Source organism: Thermobia domestica, chromosome 17 (genome assembly GCF_964235325.1).
Source record: "Thermobia domestica chromosome 17, izTheDome1.hap1.1, whole genome shotgun sequence".
NCBI classification, from domain to species: Eukaryota; Metazoa; Arthropoda; class Insecta; order Zygentoma; family Lepismatidae; genus Thermobia; species Thermobia domestica.
This window is the reverse complement of record NC_137470.1, coordinates 171,844,951-171,870,643: the sequence shown is the minus strand read 5'-3', so window position 1 is coordinate 171,870,643 and position 25,693 is coordinate 171,844,951. Positions and strand designations below refer to the sequence as shown.

General features: G+C 35.6%; 1 protein-coding gene across 1 annotated transcript in view; it reads left to right on the top strand.

Moving 5' to 3' along the window:
• Positions 1 to 2,716, top strand: part of LOC145673813 (pyrimidodiazepine synthase-like) — a 128,508-nt gene extending 125,792 nt beyond the window's left edge. Inside the window, exon 5 of the mRNA XM_081743579.1 lies at positions 1,397 to 2,716. The gene's annotated coding sequence lies outside the window, so the exon portion shown is untranslated. The remainder of the gene's footprint in view (positions 1 to 1,396) is intronic.
• Positions 2,717 to 25,693: the final 22,977 nt, after the last annotated feature.

The window sequence follows — 25,693 nt, the reverse complement described above, 5'->3', positions numbered from 1 at the left end:
TGGACTTGGATGACTTTAATAAGGCTATCAAGATATCTATATAAGAATTTGTTAGTTATGGTTTAGATCACTGGCCTCCCATGACGGTTCAACATACATCTCTTCATATCGGATTAACTAACAAAACTTATATAATGTTACGTGATACAAAGATAATCTAGGAATTTTATTTTCTAATAGTTCAGTTTTAATAATATAGCAGTAGGCTAGCCGCTGGCTAGCTGGGGGTTCCACCCCCAGTCCCCCGCCTTTGCTCGGCCTACGGCCTCGCATCTCTTACATATCTGCCTTTGCATCAATAGTGAATTTCGTGCATTTCCTCTTCATATTTCCTGAATTTGCCCAGCTGGGAGCTTTCCCCCCCCCCTCTCCGCCTTACCTCGGACTACGGCCTCGCGCCTCTTAAACCACAATTCTACCGAATTTCAAGTTTCTTTTCCTATTCCAACTATCTAAAAGATAACATTTTGTATCCCAAGAAAACGCCCTTTTAAATAACATGGAGATTTCTTCATCTCCCTTTACATCCCTTAAAAATTAAAAATATTCACTTTTGACAATTTTCCTGTAGATTAGTCCCGAAAAGCTACAATTATGTAAAATTTCATCATTCTAATACTGCCGAAAGTGTCATGTGTAGAAGGCGGAAGTGGGGTGTAGAAGACGTCCCATATAAATAACATGGGAAAGATTTTTCAGTTACCCATAAAACACACTAAAGTTGGAAATTTTTATTTTTACTGATTTAGTTAGGTAAAGATAACGAAATCATACAAGCATGCCGAATTTCACGTTTGTATTCCAATTCCAAGTACCTAAAATATGGGATTATAGGTCAAAAAAAAAAAAAAAAAAAGGCCCATTTAAATAACATAGGGAAATTGTTCATCCCCCACCTTTAGACCTCCAAAAATTAAAAATATTCACTTTCGGCAATTTTTCTGTCAGTTAGTTCCGGAAAGCTACAATCATGTCAAATTTCAAATTTCCACGTCAAACGGAAGTACCCCTTTAATTTATGTCAGTCCATGTAGTTTTATATGTAGTTAGGATGTTTCATGAACTTCCACTTCTGGAATAGGTCAAAATTATGGTTATTATTATTATTATTATTATTATTATTATTATTATTATTATTATTATTATTATTATTATTATTATTATTATTATTATTATCAGATTTACGTATTTGCATTCCTATGGTTTGTGTATTTGTACCATAAAGTTATTTCTTTACTTCACTTTCAAGAACCGTTTTCCTGCTTTAGGTTAACTGTATAGCTTTTACTTTTTTTTTCTTCTTGTTGTTGTTATCGTTGAGGCAAGAAATTTCATGAAAAGCCATTGACCTTTTTTTTTCCTGTTATGATTCTCAAGTAACGAATTTTCTTTACAGGTTCATTTGTTTACATACTTTGGCGGAGATCGTAAGACAATACTAAGATGAATCTCGAACAAATAGGAATACAAAGTAGAAACTGGATCCAGGTGGCTAAGGACAGAAATCATTGGAGAGCTTTCGCGAATGCTGCATTGAACTTCCTGGTGACGTAGGCCATAGAATTCTTTAGTTATTTAGGTTCATTTATTCACTTATTGGCGGCATTCGAAAGCGATTCTAATATTATCTGAGATAAGAAATTATGTGTTCTTCAATTACCAGATAACACCAGGAGATATTAAGCTTCTGTTAAGACAGTTTTTTTTCAACCCAAAAGCATGCCATAATAAGTGCAAGAAGTCATTTGGATTTTGTGCCTTGTAAGTGACAAGACGTCTTAATATGTGTTAACTTCAGCAGTTTTGTGACATGTATTCTTGAATCGATAAACAAAAATCTAAAGCTTATAATATTACATTTTTGATTGTTCCTGCATTTATTAATATTTTTAATAATATCATTTAAATGGATTGTTGTAGGTTTTTTTTACTTTTTTAAAACTACTATTTTTATATTGTTTTTTAAAGAATGACTACAGTTTGGGGTTTAGTATACAAGTTCCACAAAAGGCCACTTCCTGTTCTAGTTGAGTTACGTAAATGTATTTGTATAGAGTGTAACATTTCTTGACCGTCATTCAAAGATAAAGAGTGCATATCATCGAGGGAATAATATTATTTTTAATGTTAAATCCTTTATTTGACCTTCCTGTTTACAAGCAACATCGATTTCTATTAGATTATACGCATGAACGAGAATTTCCAGCGATCGTTTAATTGGCATCATTGCTTTCATACAACGTTCATATACATGATTTGTGGATCACTAGTTTAGATAGTTGGTCTTTGTCAACAGGGGACAGTCAAATTTAGTACCATAGAAGATATATTTTCCAAGTGCCGCGAAAATTTGTTTCATTGGTGATTTTATTGGTCTGTAGAAAGATATTTCAACGTATCTTCTGCTAATTAGTCGTTCTGACAAATAATTCTAATTATAATTGACCATATTATGAGCGATATTGCTTGCTAGCAAGACATGATTAGGTATATTAGGACCATGTTGTTTAGAAATAGACATCTTGTATATTAGTATATTGTTCATTACAATTTTGGAACTATTCAACATGCATTAATAAAACAAAAACTGATCAAAGTACTCAATATATATTAATTGCAGTTGTGTAACAGTTTCGGTTGTGGATCATCGCCTTCATCAGACATGTTATGGAAGGTCAATCCAAGAATAACAACTGAAATATAAATGGAAAGTGAGAGGAGGTCACACTCGCTGTTCCATAATGTATCAGATGAAGGTGGTATTACATTGCCCAATCTGTTACTCAAGTGTTATCAATATCCTTAGTGAGTGCTTTAGTCAGTCTTGGTTTATTAATACATTATGTATTTTGTATGAAAAATACAAAAATACTTTAAAATTTACGAAAAGATGGTGAGGAAGACGCATTTCAACCATAGAAACAAACGAAAATATTTTTACAGGAATTTCTCAATGCTTGCCAATTAAAGGGTTAAATTTTGCGTTAGTATGCTGTGTTAAATGTTTGAACTCATTCAAAGATGGGAATAAGTCGATGTTCTGAAGCAGGTATTTCCAACTGATTCCTATGTAACGTCACAATTGTTTGCTCTCATTTTCAGTAATCCGCATAGAGAGAACAACTAGAAAACAGGAAACAGCATTGACAAAAGACAAATAAACAAGGCGAGTCAATGATTCTCTACTCGAGGATTCATATACTACTCGAGGATTCATAATTAGTCTTGCACTGTTTTATTTCATTTTCCCCAATCACGTCCTTCTCCTTGTTTGCCCTATTTGTTGCTAACAAAAATTAAAAATAGCTATGCAATACAGGGTACAAAATTTATGAATAGGGTACCAATAGACATCCAAAAGTTACCGCTCACTCATTTTAAAAGCAAACTGTATGATTGGTTAATTACTGTACCATATTATAATATTAAGGAATTTGAAGAAGATAAGAGTATATTGAAATAGGGATTAAAAATCATAGTTGTAAACTGCATTTGACGTTTTCTATTGTCGGTATACAGACTTAACGACACTAAAAATATTCAATTCTATTCTATTCTATTCTCTCTGTCCTGTCTGTAATCGTAAAAGTGAGTTCCTACGTCGTGCATCGGGCAGTTGGAAATGACTGCTCTAAAGTGTGTTGAAGAAGGTTTAAATATAAATGCCTTATTATTATTATTATTATTATTATTATTATTATTATTATTATTATTATTATTATTATTATTATTATTATTATTAAAGGTAGGAATTTTAGATGATGCATCTTTTTTTTCTGTTAAAGTGTGCAAATTAACTTGATTTGCAATAAAAAAAACATTAAATAAACACTCCTGACTGTGTATTGGTTGCACATTTTTACATTTTTTTAATTCATGCGCCTTTTCACACCTTTCTTCAATCTTATCACTAGACTTCGGATCGATATGCATTAAAAAACGGCAAGATATGCATGCAAATATGCGCTAAAAATTACGAAAATATGCACTAAAAAGGGTAAAAATACACCAATCAAAAGCTAAAGTTAACTAAGGAATTTTTATTATCTTTAGAGAAAACAGTTGTATTACTTGAACTACATATACTTGGTGTATAACTATGATCCGTTCATGCTACAATACACAACTATGTGGTTTTCGGTGTTTTCTGGTGAAAACCTGCATAAATCTGAAATTCGTGCGTCATTGTTCCTAGAAACACTTTATTTACATTGGACAAGAATTTTCTGCCACGATTTTTTGCGTCTATTGTTTGTGAGTTTCGAAGAAATGCTTGTCAGATTGGTCTTGGTGGCGTCTGTTTTGTTATTGAATCAAACAGTTCAAATGCACTACAAAGTCCTAATCATCGCTCTTCTAATCTCGTTATGATCTTTGAAATTGAACTAAAAATTAGTCTTGATAAACGCAAGATCGCTTTTAATGTTTTCAGGTCCGCAAGCGTCCAAGGCTTCTTGAATGCACTTAGCATTTGGTTTCTTCGGGTTCAAAGAGCTCTCAGTCAGTATGTGAAATTAAAATACATCTACTTATATAACATATACATTTACAAAAGAAAAAAGAAAAAAAGAATGCGCCAAGTATCTGTGAATAAAGAATAAATATACTCAGAGAAGTAAATAAACATTTCTAGTATAAGCATATAATAAAACTTGCTTAGCGAAACTGAACAGGACTCGCAAAAATTTCCGTTAAAGGTTTTAAATTTAACGAACATATATCTATGCTTAAATAAAATAAATAAGGTACATACATATAATGGACATAGTGAGATAAAATAAAATCTTGTACATAGGCCTACCGTATTCAACAGTATTTATTTATGCTACGAATTAACACACACAAAACTTACAGTGAACTAAAAGCCTACATACGGCTTCAAAGGCCAAGACAAAAAGTAGATGCTATGCCTTCTAGCGCTCCTCTTTCTACTTTTGGCTCCCTTTTGATCTATTGTGTGTATTATGCTCCTTGTTGCATGTCTCTAGACCAGCTAGAGAGCGAGTTATTGGTATTTGGAAGTAACTATGTAAATTGCACTTCGTTCAAAAACTCGCAATTCATCTAGGGCCTTATATGGCCGTGGACTAAAGGTTAAATGTATAAGTAGGGTAGTAAGTAAACGAAGACCTCTACAGACAACGTAGTTCATATACTTCTCTCACAGAATGTCTAAAATTTTTCTAAACTCTGAATTCCGAAACTTGAAAATTTCCATTAGAAAGTATATTTTAACATCCGTTGTTCGTAACACGGGTTCCGCCTAATCAAGAGAATTTAACACATTTTTTTTTTAATCTTTGAATTCATGGGCCCGTGAAATATTTTCGTTTAATAAGGGGTCTGTTGAAGGCAGTTTTTACTATATATATTAAAGACCTGTATTCTAAAATCTTATGTTCTTGTTTAAAAGAAAATAAATACACTTGGAATTACCTTTTGTATCCAATTGTGTGTCAATCCTAGAATTTTTTTCTAGCAAAACATTTTCCAATTCAAACAGCAATAATTTAAATGTATGATATTGATACTTAAATGGAATAAAATTATTTGTGCGAGACATGGAGCGTGAATGGGAAAGAGGTAAAGTTATCGTAAACATAACAAAAGACTTAGTACGAAAGTTACGTTTCGAGAGACCGAGGTGCATATCAAAGCAACACAAGCTTATTTAAATACTGTCATAAACTGCTTAAAGGAAAACTTGGAAACATCTCCTTATCTCAGAAAGTAACTATGACAAGTTTTAGATTTTGTAAAGGAAAAATTTTAATTAATTGTAGAGCTCATTTTCGAAAGGGTTGTTCATTTCTTCCCGAAATATATTTTTCAGCGGTTTCTTTAGGATGAACTCTGTCGAGAGTGAAAAAAAAAAGAAAAAGAAAAAGAGAAAGAAAAAAAAGCCACATCTGGGTTGTTTCATAGTTGTATAAACTTCTTACCAGACATGAAACTGCTATGAAAATACGTATAAAAAGGTCAAAAAATAGAGCGCTGCTGAAGTTTGAACTTTTGCTGTTGAAAAAATAAAATAAAAATGTCTTCTTCTGTAAACAAGCTTACTTACTTTGAAAATATTACTTGTTTAACATACACTGCACAATATATTTTCTTCTTGAATTGTTAACGTCTCTCAGCTTCAATCCATTGTTTCAAAAGATAATTTATAGAAGATTTTTTGGGCCCATTTAGTCCTAGTGCGATATCTTTGGCCAATTATTCTCCAATTTTGTCCATCCGAGAAAAAAAAATTGTACCATTTAAATTAAGAAAGGAGGTCCATTTCAAAATTTCGGCCACTTCGATCACCTGTAGTGCGACATCTTCAAATTTGAATTTTCAGTAGCTCAGAATTTTGTCCATTTTTGTACACCCAAGAATAAATTGTTCCACTCAAATAAACGAGGGAGGGCCATTTCAAAATTTCAACCACGTCGATTAACTCTTAGTGCGACATCTTCAAATTCGAATTTTACTTAGCTCAGAATTTTGTTCAATTTCCGTACATTTTTGTATCAAAAATATTTTTACAATTCAAATTAATAAAGGAGGGCCATTTCAATCAAAGTGTCCGAAATTTTGAAATGGCCCTTCCTCGTTTATTTGAATGGTTTCAAATTTTTTCCTAGATGGACACAACTAGACAAAATTCGGAGCTAGTTAAATTTCAAGTTTGAAGATGTCTCACCACAGGTGATCGATGTGGACAAATTTTGAAATGTCCCTCCTTCATTTATTTGAATGGTACAAATTTCTATCTTGGGTGGACGAAAATGGACAAAAATTCTGAGCTAGTTCAAATTCGAATTTGAAGATGTTGCACTACAGGTGATCGAAGTGGCCAAATTTTAAAATGGCACCCCTCGTTTATTTGAATGGTACACATTTCTATCTTGGGTGGATGAAAATGGACAAAAATTCTGAGCTAGTTAAAATTCAAATTTGAAGATGTTGCACTATAACTAAATAGACCCAGATTATTCTTTTGGTATTCTTATACTGCCACAGGACCACACAATTTCGAATCCACACACACACACAACAGTAGCAACTTTAACTTCCGAGATGGGTGACGTGAATATTTTGTTGTAGGTGATTTGACACCGTTATTTATATCTCCTTCCAAACAGATGACTGTCATGTATCATTGCCGGGAGGATGAATCACTCACCCTTTTCTTATTCTCCTTTCACATGACCTTGGAATATATTCTAAACCGACAACAATGAACCATTTCAAGGTCTTGAGTCTACTTATTAGTCTAGTCCCTGTCCATAAGACCCGTAGGAAAGTCATGTCTGACGGCTGTTCTCTTCAAATCCTGTTAGTACATGTCTAAGCAAGTGTAAATCACGAGGGTAGACTTTTTGACTTATGGGCAGTTTTCTTCTGCAGGGGCGTAATCCTAGGGTAGCGGCGTCCCTGTTGAGTTGTTACCGACGTTTCTTAAAATGATTATAGCTGTTATTGTGATTGTAGCAGAACAATGAATGAGGGTTGTTTTCTTTCTAAATAGTCCACAAAATAAAACTTGATATAGATTTTTACCCGTAGCCGTACAGATAGAGGGAGAAGAGGGGGCAAAGTCCAATTTCGGCTAATTTTTTAAAAGTCTGTTTTATTTTCTTTCCATAATGTCGAACCGTGATCTCTTGTGTAACAACGATTTTTTGGCCAAGACTTACAACAATCCTCTATACAAGGACGCATTTTTTGACAAAAATCTTCCAATAGTTATCTCCACAAAAATATAATATAGTCAGATGCGCGAAATTTTTCAGAATGTAAACTTCCGCGGTTTCGTGTTTGCTTTACTAAACACGTTGCAATTCAAATAGAAGTAGAAAATTATTAACACATCGTTGTATTATTATTCACGATTCTTAGATTAAACAGCACTGATAATGTTCTGTGTGATATTCCTACTCCAAAAAGTACATGATGTACAAGAATATTTCTTGGTATTAAGTCGCTTTCTTTGTGAACCTTTTGCTAACTGTAGATAACTTTGTTTTCATTTTGTGAACTAATAATGAGTTTCAATGTAAAATGTCTCGAATTTTACCTCTAAAATAGAAATTTTGGCGTATGTGAATTTTTCCAGGTTTTCTCTACAGTAGCTGCTAGAAAGGGTGAAGACAAACGTACTGATTTAGTGTGCCTTACTGCCTGCTATCTCCGCTTAAAAAATTTGTTTATGCATTTCAGGTGGTGATGTTACCTTTGCTGCAGGAATAATTTTGAATGTATTCATGTCTAGTCTAGTAACAATGGACTATCTTTATTCGTGCAGATCACTGATGTAATAATTTTCTGAAAGGATTTGAAGTTATTCTGGTGTAGTAGTTATAGCATCAATGTGGAAAGTTCTTTACGTGGAGTGAAATTAACACAAGGAACTAGTAGTGATTTTGATCTTACAAAATGTATGATTTGCCAAATTAGCCCAATACACTGTCAAGTCTTGTTCCGACGGTATTTCACTTCCAAGTCACTTTGTTAGTAATGAATTTACAGTGGGTGCGATGGATAACTTCGACCACGAAGAAGCTACACTTTCAGATTTGCAAGGAAGTCATAACACTGTTCTAATAGTATTTCAAGAGAAACCTAATGAGGCAACAAAAAAGTCCTATTCACTGGATATTGTTGAGAAGAATTTCTCCAACGTGTGACATCTCAACTTTCATGTCAAAGCCCAAAGCAATATCGCAAGCAATCGCTGCCTTTGATGGCATATCAAAATTTAAAAACGTTTGAAGATTTATTTGATGCGGATGTAAGTGAAGTGACATTAAGGAAATCTATGATCAGCATGATGAAAGCTTTGCATTCACTTAGTGATAGGGACGTTAACGTAACCTGGGGGGGGGGGGTCTGTCAACGCAGTGATATCGAAATCTGAAGTCCCTCTTCAGTAAGTTGGGTTCTTACCTATATTGCCATACCCTATTACAACATACGACAGTGTTTATTCTGCAATGAAAAACTTCCAATACCTTCTCAATCATCTTCATCAACCCGCTTTACCTATAGTTTGCGACGAGGGAGTTTACCACATCGCTGCAGAAATACAAATTACTTCAAACGAGTTCCCAGACATCGCCCTATGATGGGATCTTTCCATATGACCAAAGCACTATTGGCGTGCATAGCTAAATATATATCAGGAAGTGGATTAGAAAACATCCTTATTGAAAACTCAGTATTTGGACCAAGAGTAGTCGAAAGTGTACTGAAAGGGAGTAACTACATTCGTTCTACAAAAGCAATGTTCATGCTTGCTGAAGTAATTGAAAGGCTGAAATGGAAAACATTTTTGAAAGGTAATGTCAGTGCACCTAGTAAAATAGCCACAGACACGTTGAGAGCAATTAAAGATAAAAATGTTGAAAAAGCACAACTCCAGTTTCAAGATCTTACTAACAATTTTATAAGCTTAATCTAAGGCATGGAACAGTTCTTTGAGATGAATGCGGTGCGATCAGAAACGTATCAGTATTTGGAACGTTTTTTGTTTCTTGTGTCTCTTCTGAAGATTCTTATTCGAGCAGACAGAGAAGGTAATTGGCGTCTTCATTTGAATACCGTTCAACAACTCCTTCCAGTGTTTCACGTTTTTGATAGAATCAGTTACTTGAGGTGGGCATCCCTGTATTTAGAGCAGATGCGAAACTTGGAATTTCTACATCCACAAGTTTTTGAAAAATTCATGGAAGGATTCTTTGTAGTCCGAAGAACCACAGGGAAATTCAATGCGGTTGGCATGGGCATGGCACTGGAACAGACGATAAATAGATCCCAAAAACCACAAGGAAGAATAATTGGCCAAACAAAAAAAGTACGTTGTTGAATGGCAGTTAATCTACCACGAGATTCTTGAAATAAGAAATGCTTCTCGGTCATTAATAGGTGTTGCAGTGGTTAACTACGATCTTCAGATAAATCACGAATTAGTAGGGAAACAGAGTAAGGTGCTTCAAGCAAGCATCTAGATGATGTGCTCTTATATTGAGGAAGACAAAATCCTTATTATACCACTGAAACGATGAAACTCCAAAATTTTTCGGTAATGAACTTGTACCGCCACATAATGCAAAATCAATACTTACCTTTCCTGCAAAAAGGAATGCACTTTATCTTGAATTTAGGAATGAGAGGTTTGTTTGCAAATCAAAAGCACTATCTGCCCCCATACACAAGGTGAAGTTGCAACCTTTCAATTCTGTTGGTTCATAGGATGCAAAAAATGATAGGTCTAATTCAGTTACAGATATCATCCATGCGCAAAGACTTGTTAATATTTGTAAGGAGAGAGGCATGTTGTTGAGCGAGATTCTAAGTTATGACATTTTACCAGTTACAACATTTGTGGATAAAAAGAGTGCAACCATTATATCGCAGAAATCGGATTTGACGACTGCTTTGATAAGGAAATTAGACGATTCCGAGTGCAGTTCTACTATTGAAAAAAATCTATCGACGTGTTTGATAGTGGATGTTATGAACCAAATCCGCAGGATGCTTCTAAAGGAATTTAACACTTTCGGTTACCTTTTTGCTGCCCTCGTTGAAAGCATAAGTTCCATTTACCAAGGAAAGTCACGAATGGATTTTGTCTTTGATAGCTACGGAACAAACTCGATTAAGAACGGAGAAAGGGAACTAAGAGCTCACGTTCAACCAATAACTGTATCTAACATTTCAACTTCTACTCGATTACCGGTTCAAATGAACAAATTTTGGGCGTCCATTGAAAACAAAAGTATGCTTCGGAGCGCTTTGCGATATTATCTACAAGAACATTCACTTCCTTTGCAAGAAACTGCTGTTCTGAGTAGGGAAGTACGTGATGGAGGACCAATTCCGACTTTAACAATCAAATTTGCAAGTGCAATGAAGATTTAATGAAGTCTATTGAAGAAGCAAATCTGAGAATAATTCCACTTATATATCACGCACTTAAAGAAGGCTACCAGCAAGTAATCGTAGCATCAAATGATACAGATGTACTTGTCATTCTTCTTCACTTCTTCAAGTTCTTTCAAACGAAAGGTCTTCAGGCTCTTTGGCTGCGAAAATCTTCAAAAGAGTGCATACCAATTCACACGTTAGCACGAAAAATTGGCACATTATGTGACGTTATTCTATCAGTGCGTTTCCTCACAGGTTTGGACGTCACTAGTAAAGTGGGGAAGAAGTTTTCGGCCTTGAAAGCAAATCCTGAAAAGTACCTTCTATATTTTGACCAGCAATTACCTGCAAATCCGGATACATTTCGACTAGCAGAAAACTATCCTGTACAGGTGTTAAAGCCTGGAAGTCCGTCTGCAACGTTTGGTCAGCTACGGCTTGAACTATTTTCACATTCAAAGACTCCAAATCTGCTATCACTACCACCTCCAAGCTTTTCATTAAGCGCACATCTTTAGCGTAGCTTTTCATGGTTTACACTTGCTCTTCTGTATTGAGTTCAAACGCGTCACCGTTACCAGAACATTATGGTTGGTCAGTGGATCACGACGGTACGATAATTCCAGACTCTCATTTAAACTTCCTCCCAGAAGATCTCTTGATTATTTGTGGCTGCAACATGAAATGTACAAAACGTTGTCGCTGTATCTCCAACTTTGTGTGTTGCGTAGACTTCTGCAAGTGCTGTGAATTCTGTGAAAATCAAGAGAAAAATTACTTCTAGCTACGTTAGCGCATTTAACAGAGGTGGGTGATTACGTAAACAAAAATAAAAAATTAAATACAGTATGTATATATTTATAAAGAGGTGATTGTTCACCTGATCTATTTACGTAGTTATTCTCCAACAATATAACAACATACTATATCATTCAAAAAGGAAAACATCCCTCTCGAATAATGTCTCCTTGATCCCAAGAACATTATCAGTGCTGTTTATTCTAAGAATCTTGAATAATAATACAACGATGTTTTAATAATTTTCTACTTCTATTAGAATTGCATCGTGTATAGTGAAGCAAACACGAAACCACGGAAGTTTACATTCTGAAAAATTTCGCGCATCTGACTATATTATATTTTTGTGGAGATAACTATTGGAAGATTTTTGTCAAAAAATGCGTCCTTGTATAGAGGATTGTTGTAAGTCTTGGCCAAAAAATCGTTGTTACACAAGAGATCACGGTTCGACATTATGGAAAGAAAATAAAACAGACTTTTAAAAAATTAGCCGAAATTGGACTTTGCCCCCTCTTCTCCCTCTATTTGTACGGCTACGGGTAAAAATCTATATCAAGGTTTATTTTGTGGACTATTTAGAAAGAAAACAACCTTCATTCATTGTTCTGCTACAATCACAATGACAGCTACAATCATTTTAAGAAACGTCGGTAACAACTCAAAAGGGGCACCGCCACCCTAGGATTACGCCCCTGCAGAAGAAAACTGCCCATAAGTCAAAAAGTCTACTCTCGTGATTTACACTTGCTTAGACATGTACTAACAGGATTTGAAGAGAACAGCCGTCAGACATGACTTTACTACGGGTCTTATGGACAGGGACTGTATTATATATTAGAAACTTGTAATTCCATTTACGTGGAAAGTTGTTGGACGTTAAAAGTTATCGATTTGGTCGTTCCTTTAAATATACATTTATATGCAGTAACAACATAAACTTGCACTAACCTCCGAAATATGCAAATATATGCACTATAAAACTCTGCTATTTTACCCTAAAATACCTAAAACGAATTTCTGTGTAAAGAGCATATCAGTATCACATCAGGAAAAAAACATGCAAATATGCAAAAATCCGAAGTCTAGTTATTACCTTTTGGCAGTTTTTAAAACTATCTTTTGGATCCTTTTCACTTGTTATTCCTATAATAATTAGACAGGGGACACCGAGCGTCTGCGGGATCACATTAGCTTTTCTTCTGTACAGTCCGTTAGGAGATAGCTACTGAATAGAATGTTAAAGGGAGGTGGCAACATCAAACTGACCAATTACGGCTATCACCAATCGCTACTGTTGAAGGATTTTGTACATACAAATATTTACTTAGTGATCGAATCGGTTTATTGATTTGTTTGTTTGGACTTTAGCATCCCTTTTAGTAGTGAGGCTATATGAGACATGGACCTACAGCGTAACATGGGATCCAAACGAGATGAACTCCCACCAGGAATCGAACCTAAGTCTCCCGCACCGAGTCGTGTACGCTAACCGTATAGCTACGAGCTTCCTTTAGTGACCGGAAAGCCGCCTCACTGAAAAAAAAGAAAAGAAAAGAAAAAAAACATTGACATGTTAAACATGTATGCTGTAACAGTTTTCTGGACTTGTGACTTTAATAGCACTGTCTTCTGAGACTTGCTTTACGTAGATATTTTAAGACATCAATGAATTTTCGGTTCTAATATATGATGTAATTAGTTTCTGTACTTTTTGTATGGAGATTTACACTTGAAATTTGCACCTAAAATTCCTAGCTCTAATTATTACATTCCAATCTCTTAGTGCGTCACTAAGGCCAGCCGGGGCCCTCTTCCTCACCTTATTGTCAGGAAAACGAAAACTTGCAAAATAAATTAGAGTTAGCTCAAGCGGGAAAATTTGGGTCTGCTACTGTAGAGTTAATTAAAAAGGGTAGTGCTTCTCACCAGGCTAAAGTTGAAGTAAAATTCTGCGTGTCAAAAGTCTTAATGAAGCTGCAAAATTACACGCAAGCAAGTGACGACAATTCTGTGTGGAGAGTTTACGAATAGCTCTGCGAGTTATTTGATTCAGAAATATTTTCACTTCATAAAGATGTAGACATCAACAAAACTGAACTGTTGTTTAAATCGTTGACTGTGTTTTGTGGGGAAAATATTCATGATCTGTTGGTTGCTTACGATGAATTTAAAAGTAAGGTTATTGAAGTTCTCAACAGTGAGGATAAGGAAATTGACATTGAATCATTCTTAAACAGTTTAAAAGTTAACCACAGGTCTTTTGCTGTCAGCTCGTTACGTTCAATATGGTTGCCAGTCTTGAGTGTTGATGCCGAGAGATTCTCTTCTAAGTATAATATGGTTTTACTGACAAGATAACAAACTTAAAAGAAAAATTGGTAATGTCTTGCTGCATGCTATCCTTTAACTAAGAATGAGGTTAGAGGGAGTGTTCAAAATTTGGCATTAACTTTTCTATATTTCAGTGAAAACATTAGATAGAATGAGCACCTAAGGTGTATAAGGTATTAGATACTACACCTTACTACCAAAAATATACTGTTTACAAGTACCATATTAAAAAGAAAAAAAAGTGCTACATTTAAAAAAATAAATGCGAAAATTGTGATAATTAATGCTACAAAATATATAAATTGTTCCGAAAAAGTTTCCTCTCTCTGTTTAAGATATGAAGATGAAAATAGTGAAGTTTTACAATGAGACTGGTATGCCAAATTTTTCAAAAGCCTTTTCCAGATCAATCAGTAACACAGACAAGACTGTTTTGAGGTATTGTAGTAATTTGTTATAGGAGTTGTGAGGCGCAGAAGTTGGTCGGAAATACTGATGTGTAGGCGAAAGCCGGCTTGATGTAGAGGAATGAGGTTACGGTCGGAAAGATGGGTATGCAGACAGCTAACAAGAACGCGTTCAAAGATTTTGCTAAGTACTGAAATTAATTGGATGGGACGATATGATGAGAGTGTTGTAGGAGGTTGGTTTGATTTGATGAAAAGGAGGGTTTCTGAGATTTTCCATTGAGGAGGGTAAAATCCAGTGCGGAGAATGAAGTTGTATATAGTTATGACAAGTGAATACAGGATGGGAAAAGAGGATTTGATGAGTTTATAAGTATTATGGTCAAAGCCAGGGGCCGTGTTTCGTTTCGATCGAATGGTGGAGGAGGTATTTGCAGGAGTCGTGGAATGGCTGAGAGGGAAACGGTCGGTTTGTGTTAAGATTAGGTTGGAATAGGGGAGAGTATAAGATTGCAAGTAGTGATGAGCAGTGGGAATATTCCCTTTAGGAAGAAAAATAAAAAATGGGAATATTCCTGGGTTTTTCCCTGGCATATAAATTCCCGGGAAGGAATTTATTTCAGTTTCTTTACTTTATCTTCCAAATTATAAGAACCATATGACTAATTACTTTGTTTTCGTTTATTGATATGCTTCTAGGTTTTAAATAATTTGGAGGTTAAAAACAAAATTTGTTGACTGTACTTTATATAAATATGATTTTTAAAGTTTCATTTCCATTTGCACTAAAAAGTAGCCAAGTACTAATTTACAAATGACAAAAAGGAACCAGTTTGTAAAGTAATACAGAAATTATGTAGAAATGGAGATGAAACACTATTAATACACCCCGATCCACCGTTAGTAATAGAAGTAGGTTTGTCTCCTGTCTCTGACTAGAATTTCTGAAGAGGTGCAGGGACTTACCTTACATGTGAATTAACGCATGAAATTCCGAGAAATAGGTAGGAAGAAAGGACGTGTATGGCAATGATACGTGCAAAATTCTAAAGATAAGTCAGTATCTTACAAATATTATAGACATAAATATGTATGCGCAAATGTTGATAAAACTGTGTGACATGTGTCTTCTGGCAGTTACCCAACCTAATTTGTTTATAACATTTAAAAATTTAATATGTTTATAATATCAGTAGTAGAATCAAGTTTAGAAAATCCACTTACATATAAATTTAAACTGTTTAGCGGTGTAAAAGTATGTGGACTTACTATACCATTTTTTTTTCCATACATTTACTTGCATAGAACATAATTACTGTAAGTAAACATACATTTATGCGTACTCTCTAAATATAATAAAATAACATAATACCGTTCAGCATACACATTTTAAAGAATTCCTTGGAGACAACAGTAATAATATACTGTGATAAAAAAGGAATTTAACTTTGAAATCATAATGTAGTAACAGAATGCAATTTTCTTTGATTGTATATAAATTCCCATTTTGGGGAATCTTCCCGGAATACTCCCGAAAAATATCTTCCCAGGAATTTGCCCATCAGCAATTGCAAGATGTTCAACACGGCGGGAACATTTGGGTGTGTGGGTTGTATGTGGGGGTAAATATATCTTAGAAGAAAGGGCGAAAGCATTTGTTTTTTCAGTATCGGTTTGGAGAGAGTGATTATGTGAGATGATAGCGTGTGACGTATGGCGGTTTTGACCAGTTAAAATTAGTTTCTAATTTTGGTGCACATGTAGAAATCAATGTGTTGTATTAGATTAAACTTTTCACAAGAGATGGCAGCAGTTCTTTTGTTAGAACCCGGATAACTAATGACAAAGTGATAACGATCCTAACATGATTTTCTTCTGTAGCTAAGGGAAGTAATTTATGAAAGGTGCAAAATAACGCTTCATTTCCTAAAATCATCTTCTTGTTTCTAAAAATTACAAAATGTGCAAAGTTTCCGTAGGCAAGATATCAATCTGTTTACTATTAAATAAACACAGAGTTGTGCTGTATTGCCTTGAGATTTCTCTTGTTCCAGAATAAACTTTCAGTTTACTTTTTGGATGGAGTCAATATGGGTCCTCTATACCCGTACTCCAAGTAATTCCTTCTTCAAATTTTTAATACTTCTCATTTGTAGCAACTTAGAGATAGAAGAATTGTACTCTTAACAATACTTCGGCATGATAGTGTGGAGGGGCTCCATCGTGCTGAAAATAAGATTGGAAAATGCCGTAAGCGTTCAGTGTGGCAGGGAACACAAGGTCCTGCAGCAGCATCAGGTTCTGTGGTGCAGTTAAGGTTTTGTAAATGAAAAATGGCCCAATGATGCGGGTGTCCCATATGCCACACCACACCATCACCTTCGCTGGACTATGTTCTCGACTCTGGTCAACTCAGTTCGGATTTGCGTGTGCGTGGGTTTTCTCGGGGTTCTCCCGTTTCCTCCCACTTTCTTCATTCCACCATGTCATTCATTACTCATTATCACCGTCTCCTTTAGCCTAACCGGCATAACTGTGGGACGTAAAACTCAAAAATTCATTTCATTTCATTTCAGTTCGGATTTGCGTCACACCAGTATCGACAATTATGTCGATTAACCTCCCCGTTCAAAGTGAAATACGCCTCGTCGCTGAAGAGTATGCCCTTGGCAAACGCAGGATCCAGTTCGTGTTGTTCAGTAGCCCACATGCAGAACTACAACCGGCGATCAGGGTCATCCTCGTTCAGTTTATGTTGCATGTGCAGCTTGTAAGGATGCCACTGATTGGCGTGCAATATTCGGACAACGGAAGATTGGCTTATTGCACATGCTAGGGACACACGGCGGGTACTTCGTCTAGGATTTCCTATCTTGAACAGAGTCTGTCTTCCGGAAATTGGTGATCACGTGAGCCACCGTGCTGTGCGATTCCGGTTCTCTGTCTGGGTGCCGTCTGTTGTAATCAGCTGCTATTGTTCGATAGCTGCGTTCCCCTGATATAAGGATGATTTCGATCTTCTGTTCACGTGTCAGACCCATTTTTAGATCACCTGGAACAAAGAGAGAACTGGGTCAGTATCAAGGTAATTTCCCACCTTTGAACATTAATAACTTCTAAATTGTACAAGATAGAAAAAAAAAAAACAACAAATTACACCACTAAATTCCTGAGCTCAAGCTAGTGTTATTTGATGTGTCATACACCCCCCTTCCCATTTTTTTATAAAAAATACTTGAATTCAAGATGGCGGCCATGAATGACATACACTCCAAAAGTTGCGGCCCCTCATCAAACCTCTGTTCCCATCATCACTTTTTACTTTTCCCGTCGATTTTCAAACTTATGCATGTGTCCAAGGACTTTTGACTCACCCTGTATAAACAGATAAGAAAATATCTTTCTCCATGTGTAAGTTAATTACAAATCGTGAAAGTTTGAGAAAAGGAAATTACTAAGGATGTACCTTGTCAGCATTAACGGCAATCAGATCTTGAAACTCTTAATTTTTCTTGCTTATCTGGTGGAGCATGTGAAGCTCTATCGGAGAAAAGGGTTAGAACAAAGGATTGGGTTGGGTCTGGGACGTAACAATGTATTAATGGATTAGGAAACAGATGGTTAACCTTTGATATCTCATACTAAATTTTACAGAAAATTGTACTTATGGGAGCTTTTAATAATCACTTTGCCACGATTTCTAAATTTAATGCAAAATGACTCTTAATGTAGAGTATTAAATTTTGCCTATGAATTTTGCAATATGTGGGTTATCGAAACTTGACCAGAACCCTAAATTCAATATGAGGATAAATTATATTAAAATTTGTAATATCATCCCTAAATTTTGAAATTTTTGTACTAAAGTAATCAAACTCAAATACACTTTCTTCCCTTCAATATTGGAGGTAGTTAAAAGAGAGCAATTACGATTAGTTCTGAATTTTTCGTCGGTTGTATATGTTTTGCTAGCCCATAAATGGCGTATTTGTGTGTTTGGACTTCCCTAGGTGACTTCAAAATAAAATGAGTTTTCTCACCGATCTTTCTCTAGTATTAAAAGGAATCCCGAAATAAATGAAAAAAGTCAAACAGGGTACTAGTGCATTAAACTTATATACATAGATTCATACGCAGGTACTAGAGTATATACTTTTTTCCTCCTGAGATTGTTTTTTTTTCAGATAGTAGAAGTAGATATCAGTGTTTTTTATTGTTGTTCATATTAAACTGTAAACAAGAATTTGAAAAGCTCTGTTGTCGATCATTAACTTCTTAATGCTCAAATTCAACTAAATGCAATATTTGCCGTATAGAAAAGAAATGGCGGTTACTTACAACTTCACTGGAAGTTATAACATGCATACAAAGATAGAGATATTTATAAATCGTTCTCATAATTTCATATTTGTTGCCTTAAGAACTTTCACGACCATCTTCGGTATCTTTCTGCTTGTAATTTGTCGCACACGAACGTAATGAAATCTTCAAGTGCTAGTAACTCATTACTTTAACCGTCTTTATGTAAAAATAAATATGGTTTTACTTGTGGCCTCTTCATTTTCTAAAATTCGGTTTTCTGTAATTTGTGTAATACGTCCATGATAATGCTAAGGTTTCATAGTTTGAGTGCTAGCTATTAAGATATTTCGTATATAACTTCTAAGAATATAGGAAATGTTTGTGTTCCGGATAACCTGAGATAAGATATAAACACATTAAAAATACATATAAAACGTTTCGTTTGACTTAACCTTGATTTTGAAATGTCTTTTTTTTTTTTAAAAAAAAAAAAACATACGTATTGCAGATTTTAATTTTAAAAACTGCTTTATTTTAGGAGTGCACTCTGGTTGGAGGCAGTGAATCGTGAAGATTTAAAAGTCCACCCGACAGAGGTGTTCCATAAGCGGTATCAAATTTGTGCAAATCACTTTGAAGAGTGGTGTTTCACTTCAACCTTTAGGAACAGACTTTCGCGAGCTGCGGTTCCGAATTTATCTATAAGGAGTGAAGAACCCCCTGAGAAGAGGAGGAAGTGTTCTCCCTCACCTAGCACTTCAAGCAGTAACCTTGTAAGTGGTGAACTGTCATCAGCCTGTGTGCTACGTGTAGAAGGGAACTCTCTTGTAAATAGTGTACAAAGTACAAGTTCTATACCCAGTGATGATGTAAATAATAGTTTTGTATATAGTGTGGACAACAGTTTTGCTAATAATGTTGTATATAATATGGACTGCAGTTTTACTAATAACTATGTATATACTATAGACAGCATTGACGTTGTAAATAGTGCCCCATTTACTGTATTCTACGCAGTAGGTGGGGGTGTTACCAGTGAATTTGTAAATATTGTCCCACCTACATTATCCTGCCCAGCAGGGGTCGGTGTCAGTGTACCCAGTGATTGTGATAGTGCTCCATCTACATCATACCCAGAAGGGGCTGGTGGCGGTGAACCCAGTGATTGTAATAATGCCCCATCTACGTCATCAGTCCCAGAAGGAGCCAGTGAACCCAGTGATCGTAATAATGCCCCATCTACGTCATCAGTCCCAGAAGGACCAGTGAACCCAGTGATCGTAATAGTGCACCATCCACATCATTCCCAGAAGGGGGCGGTGAAGCCAGTAATTGCAATAGTGCCACGCCCAGTGAAGTAACTCCCAAAACAAGAAAAATCAGGAGACTTAGGGTAGCATTGAGTAGGGCAAGAAAGAAATTAATAAAGAAATATTCGCACAAAGAAAGAATTAGTCGAGCCTCCGTTTTGAATCGGTTGAAGGAAATTTTGCCATTCAACTTATATCTGCTGATTGAAAGTCAGATAAAAGCATGTAGTAGATCACCACGTGGTCGTCGGTGGTCTTTGAAAGATAAGTCGATAGCACTTTCGATTTATTTGCAGAGTCCAGCTGCCTATCGGGCATTGGGAAGAATTATAGTTTTGCCGAGTAAAAATACTTTAATTAAATCTATATCCAATTTAATGAAAGGTACAGGCTTCTACGCTGTCCTTCTGAAAACTATGGCAATGGTTGCAGGAAAGCTGTCTCCAAGGGACAGAATGTGTGTTCTGTCCTTTGATGAGATGGCGTTACGTACCAGTGTGGAGTACAACTCCAAAGAAGACTCATTTGTTGGATTTGAAAACTTCGGCCCGTATATTAATTCTAACCACAAGCCAAACCTAGCAACACATGCCCTTACTTTCATGGTTCAAGGCCTTTGTACTAACTGGAAGCAACCAATAGGGTATTTCTTTAGTACTAATGGCACTCCGGCTTCTGTGCTTGAAGTTCTTGTCAAGGAAGCCTGTACAAAAATCTCAGAAGCTGGGTTGACATTAGAAGCTGTAGTATGTGATCAAGATGTTCACATTCAGCGACTGTATAAGAATTTAAATGTGTCCCCAGATCATCCATATTTTGAACATGATGGTCGCAAAATTTTTGCACTGCATGATCCACCACACCTGCTAAAATCTGTGCGTAACAATCTCCAATCCCCAAACTACAAAGTACTGTTTGGGGATGAAGGCTGCAAGTCTGCTTCATGGAGTTACATCCGTCAACTCTATGAAGTAGACTCTAAACTTCAATATCGGACGTGTCCTAAGCTTTCAAAGCAACACGTAGATGTTAGTGGGTTGGGGACCATGCGTGTTTCTCTTGCAGCACAGGTGTTTAGTCATTCTGTTGCGGCAAGTATTTGTTTGCTCACATTTGTTGGAGCACTGCCTTCCGAGGCAGCCTTTACAGCCGAATTTTGTGGCGAGATGGATGAGCTGTGGGACTCATTCAACAGTCGCACTTTACATCACGCCAAAGAAATGGCAAGAGGTGTAACTGAAAAGTCGCCCCATGTTGATGTATGGCGTAAGAAGCGTCAGTGGATCGAATCATGGCAATTTGTGAAATCGGATGGAAGTAAAGTTACGCCACCTTGTAAAAAAGGTTGGTTGTTAACGCTTAGTGCTGGTATTCAACTTTGGGAGAGATTGAGGGAAGAGGACCAGGAGTTTTTGTTGACCGGATGCCTTAATCAGGATTGTCTTGAAAACACCTTTTCTTCAGTTCGAAGACGGGATGGATTTAATGACAGTCCTGACTGTATGCAGTTTCAGTTCGCTATGGGAGCTGTTGTTGCACACAATTTGTTGAGACGTTCGGACATGACAAACTGCCAGGCCGACTCTGATGTATTGTTGGCATCAATGTGCCAAAAACAGTCTCGCGACATCGCAGCTTCTCTGCTTCCAAATGCTCAAACAGCAAACACTGGAACAGGAAGTGCTGATGATGGAGAAGGTTCTAGCACTCCCGCTATCAATGCTATATTTCCCGGAGTCCCATCTGTTGCTGATTGCGAGTACAATCCATTTGAGCAAAATGCCATGGTTTATATTGCTGGATACTTTGTATACAAAATATCAGCGATTACGAAGAAATGCACTACTTGCCTCCAGTTGGTAACAGGCCCTAAAGAAGACTTATTATCGTCTGGTCTACTCATTAGCTTTAAGGAATATACAGGGTGTAAACTCCAGTGCCCATCGCTCAATCTAGTGCAAACTGTAGAAGAGTTTGCAAGGAGAGCACATGGGGCAGACATCATTTTGAGTAGACCTGGTGTTGGTAAGGCATTGTATGGAGTCTTGTCTCAGATTGATACTCCATGGCTTGACTCTAATTCCTGCCACAACATTAAGAGGTATTTGTTAGGTCTTTTTGTGAAATTGTATATTTCAAAGAAAGTTAAGGACATAAACAATAGTATTAGAACAACACAGTCCATGGCGAAGCGGCAATGTAAGCAATTAAAGCATGTCAGGCACATGTGAAGCAAATCTTGTTATTTATTTATATTGCCATTTATATATAATGTTATAGTATTTACGTTTAACCTCGATTGCCAATTTTTTTTTTTTCATCATTACGTTATTTAAGATCTATTGTTATTTATTGTTGTATACATGAAAATATTATTTTTATTTATTTAATATTGATTGTTACATTATTTATTTTACCATATTTGTTAGTACTATTTCAGTTGATATACATATTTATTAATATCGTTGTATTTATTTTATATTTATTAATACCGTTATAGTTATTAATTTGTTATATTTATTTATTTATTTTATATTTATTAATACAATTCTACTTATTTATTTATTTATATTAATACCGTTATATTTATTTATTTATTTTATATTTATATATTTTATATTTATATAATATTTATTTATTTAACGTAATATTTATTTATACCGTTATATTTGTTATCATTTTCTTTTATTTTGGATAACAGTGATATTGATAGGCAGCTGGCTCTAATTTTTATTTATTATTATTGCTTCGTTATACCCTACTGTTTAATTTATATTAGTATTTTATTATTTTGTTTCAATTTTTGTTTATTTATTGCTTAATAGAATCTGTTTTTTTTTTTCGAAAGCCTTAAAACAATGTAACCATGGTGGACTTGTAGATTATTAGTGAAATGATTATTTCCTGCATTGTAACTTAGTGTTATCGGATTGTAAGCAGGGATTGTCATGTTCGGAAAAAAACACATGTGTTTCTGATCTTTTCATTACTATATTATTGGTACAACCAAGCTCTGTTGCATTTTTTAATATATGAACATGTGAAATAACACGAAATTCTCATTTAAAAAAAAAAAAAAAAAAAAAAAACTAAAATTGGTTTGAGCAATTTGGGTTTAATTTCATTTTCAGTTTAGCGTTACTTTCAGCAGCGAGGCTATATGACACATGGACCTACAGCCTAACATAGGATCCGAACTACATGAGCTCTCGCTGGTAATCAAAACCAGGTCTTCCATTTCAATGGCGAAGTTACGCCTTTGGCGTTTAACATTATCAATAATAGTACAGGGTACAGAACGGGGGGAAGGGTGAACTACGATTTAATATGAGCAACAACATAAAAAGCGGTTTGCTCAATTTGCACATGGTCACAGCTTCAAAGAAAAAAGTTTCATATGTAGACAACTGGCAAAGAGACATGGAGTTGGGGGAAATTAAAATTTTATTGCTTTAACATAGCGTCAATTTAAAATTTGAAACTGAAGAACTCTTCAATTAACCCTTTTAGGTTGTACAGCCTATTCTTAGGTACTAAAGTAGCGTCTTCATTACTCAATTAAAGAAAGTATCAATAAAGCTGTTTACTTCCTTTTTTTTCTTTCCAAGCATAGAGGCATTGTAGAAGACATTACCTGTGGTTGCACGCCTTCCTGCGTCGAGACATAGATGATGACGTCATAACTTTATAAAAAAAACATATTTTTCCGTTAGGCCTTTTTTTCTTATTTTTGGTGGGCTTACTTTTGCACCTAGCGGATTGAAATTTTACACGAACATTCAGTCCACCGAGTACTGTTTATCAGATCTTTTACACACCTCTGCGTAAGGAAGAGGGGCTCAAGAGAGGGAAAAATAGTAAAGGCGATTTTTTTCAAAAAAACGTCCTTTTTTACTCGATTTTGACCTCAGATGTATGATAGAGACATGGAATGGTATCATTTGAGAGGCTCTTTTATTCTGAAGAGAATGATGGACGAACCATGATACTGAGATTAATGGGGATGTCTTTACCTGAAATCCTGTTTTATAGGGGAATCTGGGGTATTGTCGGGTATTTTTTCGCAGGCTTACTTTAGCACCTAGAAGATTGAAATTTTGTATAATCATTCAGTCCACCGAGTAGTATTTACCGGGTGTTTTTTTTTTTTTTTTTTAGATCTATACGTTAACACAGGGGGGGTCCAGACGGGCAAAAGGGTACAGAAAAGAGATATTTTAACGAAAAATCCTTCTTCGCAATTTTCCCGCCTCAGATACACGATGTAGACATGTGAATAGTGCCACTTGAAAGGATGTTCTTTTCTGAAGAGAATGATGTACGAACTATGGTCCTAGGATAAATAGGATGTCTGATTTTTTTTCCTTTTACACCTATTTTTAATATTTTATAGTGAGCTTACTTCTGCACCTAGAGGATTGAAACTTCCACAAACATGCAGTCCACTAAGTAGTATTTATCAGAATTTTTGAGGTCTCTGAGTTAACACAGGGGGAGGGTAGTACAGAGGGCAAAAATGTAACAGGAGGGATATTTTAACCAAAATATCCATTTTTTCGCTATTTTTACGCCTCATATACATGATGGAGGCATGTGAATGGTACCGTTTGAAAGGTTGTACTATTATGAAGAGAATGAGGTAGAAAACATAAAGTCCCTAGGATAAATAGGGATTTCCCAGGATTTTTTTCCTGAGATCAGGGTCTATTCCGGTAATTGGGGCATTGTGGGGATTATTTGTAAGTATTTTCCCCAGCCTTACTATTCAAGATAGAAGCTTGAAATTTTGTACACGCTTACTATTTTTCAGCTGATTTTCAGATCTCAGCTTTAACACAGTGGGGTCCAGAGGGGCTCAGAGTTTAGAAAAAAAATCGGGGGAAAATTCCGATTCCTGTCAGTTTCCCGCTTCATGGACATGATAGGCAACTGTGAATGGAACCGTTTGAAAGGCTCCTCTATTTTGAAGAATGTGAGGTATCAACCATGATCCTACGACAAATAGAGATGGTGCTGTAGCCTCTTGAATTTACCTAAAACAAAGGCCAGAACCTAAAAGGGTTAATTTATTTATTGTTAATTTCTTTATTGGTATAGTTCGTTTCGTGTTATATGTATCGTATCCATCTAAGGTAATTTGCATGCATATTGTGCTCACTTATAATTTATGGTCGTTAAATCCCACTTAAGATGCTAAAATACGATATAATATGTGTTTCGTATCGTTAAATATAATCTTAGTGGTAACATCTAAAAGCTGACAGAGAAGTTTTTCAACAGTTTTTTTTTTTTGTTACTTTTGTGTGTGTGTGTGTTGTTCGCTGGGGGGAGGGGGGTATGAAGAACTAAGTTAAATGCTTGATTCTGCTACTTGTTTCCGGTGATCGCTACTGTCATCTTTTGAACTACAATGGTGGGATGTGAGAAAAGCTTGTTAGACAAGATTAGAAATTTGTTGTGTACCTGCACCTACATTCAAACTCGCTTTACAAAGTAAATGCGGGTATGTCTCTCTGTTGGCACGAATAATTTTTAAAGATTTTACATAACAATGGTTACAATTGATGAGTTGTATATACATTTCAAACTATTTTAATGTGTGCTATGTATTTACTAACATTGTAATTA